Source organism: Atta colombica, unplaced genomic scaffold, assembly GCF_001594045.1.
Source record: "Atta colombica isolate Treedump-2 unplaced genomic scaffold, Acol1.0 scaffold228, whole genome shotgun sequence".
NCBI lineage: Eukaryota > Metazoa > Arthropoda > Insecta > Hymenoptera > Formicidae > Atta > Atta colombica.
The window spans coordinates 157,963-160,142 of record NW_017259325.1 but is presented as its reverse complement, the minus strand read 5'-3'; the positions used below and the strand labels follow the sequence as shown (position 1 = coordinate 160,142).

Below are 2,180 nucleotides of genomic sequence, written 5' to 3'. Positions count from 1 at the left end.
CACACACACACACACACACACACACACACACACACACACACACACACACACACACACGAATACGTTATCAGCCATGGAGCAAGACCTTCATATATTTACACCAATATCCGCCTTTACAGAACACGTTTACATGCCGTTTATCTACATACAAAGGACCGACATTTTCGATTCTACACTTTCCGGTGTTTAACTTTCAATGCAATAAATTGTATAATTTAATAATTTTTTGAACAATATTATTTTGATATTTACAATCTTCAAATTATTAAAAATTTTTCTTTATAATATTTTTATTAACAAATATCTTTAAAAATTTGACTTTAAAATTTACTCTGATCTCGATTTTTTTTTTAGAAATTTTCTTTGTCAATGATATAAATAAAAATGAAGGTCTTAGAAAAGTCACGCGCGTTATTTTCGCAGAATTAAAATTACTTCTGTCCTATTTTTTTTTCTTTTAATAATCAGCAGGAATCTCTACTTTGTGGCAAGTAATCACGATTTTTCATAAATTTCATCGTTTTTCTACTTGCTCATTATATCATTTTACCTTTATTTCTTCCGGGGTGCACATGTCTTTAGTCCATATCTTCGTTCATGGTTTCTGTTTTTTTACACGCGTTCTCATGAAGTTCCGCTCCAAAACTAGGCGAACACGTGCGACACTGTACTTTCTTCTGACGTCTAAACACATGGTCCGAATCGCCGTTGCGCATTTCACATTTACATACGTATATACGTATACAAATTGATGTCTATGTATCATCCGATATATTCATGCTCACGCGTGACAGATGCGATGTTTAAAAATTTCCTCAGAGAGATAAGAAGGGAGTACGTGCAAGTTCCGAAGAGATAAACGATTTTTTGAGAAAACGTTATCGAGAGCGTACACTGGATGCTGTAAACGTCGCAACGCCCTGGACCAAACTGGCGTAGTTTCAAGGGATCGATGCGCACGTCTGTGCGACTCGCCCTCTTGCCCCGTATTCTCTCGACGATCTACCCCTGCCAGTCGGCACGCCTGCACGAGCAGCATGAGCGAGGGGTGACGATGATGATGAGTCGACTTTTACTCTTATTCGTCCTTTTCTTGTATGCTGCGATGATATCCGTAGACAGTAGTAATGCGCGCGCACAGTTGGGGACGATGACATCATGCGCTTCCCATTCAAGGGATGAAAGCACGTCTGTTGCATATCCCTGACTCGTTTATTATCACGGAAAAAAAATTATTTTCATTCTGATATATATTGATTTTCTCCGTCGTAAGAGAATATACAATAATATTTAATATTTTTATCATGTAATTATTAACAACACTTCATGATGAAAAAATAGATTGCACGCTTCTCCATTGAAAAAAACATGCGTGTTTGTTGTATATCCTTGACCTGTTCATTATCGTGAGAGAAAAGAATTCTTCGCTTCATATAGCGTCTCCGATATGTTAATATGCATAAAGAATACGGATTGTAAAAATGTTTAATATTTTTTAACAAATATAATATTCCTAACATTTGTTTATGAAGGGATATAGCGCATCGCACCTAATAAATGAAGAAAATGAAAGAACATAAAGGAAAATTGCTAAAAAATCATACTTGAGATGTTTGTTGTTATATTTCTCTTTTGATATTAATTTATAGTTAATATTGAAGTTAATATTGGAGTTTGAGATTTGAAGATATCTATTACATTTGATCTTTTGTCAGAAACAAATTAATTTATTGTAACCTCTTTTTATGATATGATATAAAGGATATGATTAAATCTTCTTTTTTCTTGATTTTTAAAAACTTTAAAAATAAATTTGAATAAAATAATGAAAAATAGTTGAGGAGGATAATTTTAGACGGCAATTTTCCTCTATGTGCATAAAAAGATTTAATCGGTATTTCTATATGCCATCTATATGCTATACGTGTCTATACATATTTAAAATGTACATAAATTAAAATGATTTAGTACTTAAATATAAATGCAAAGAACTAATACCTCAGCTGTTAAACTTTAAAAGAATGCATAAATAAATCATCCGTTTGCGACAGAAAACAGATGATTTATTCATTCATTTTCTTCTTTTAAAGTTTATCAACTGGAATATCAGTCCATCACAACCTCTCTAATTCTTGAATATACAAATTCTTATTTTAAGAATTGACGTAACTCTCTCTCTC

The 2,180-nt window shown here is 32.8% G+C and overlaps 1 protein-coding gene across 1 annotated transcript in view; it reads right to left on the bottom strand.

The window, feature by feature from the left end:
* The window catches only part of LOC108688231 (nesprin-1-like), a 91,642-nt gene that overhangs the window by 10,828 nt on the left and 78,634 nt on the right, over window positions 1-2,180 (bottom strand). The gene's annotated exons all lie outside the window — the stretch shown is intronic.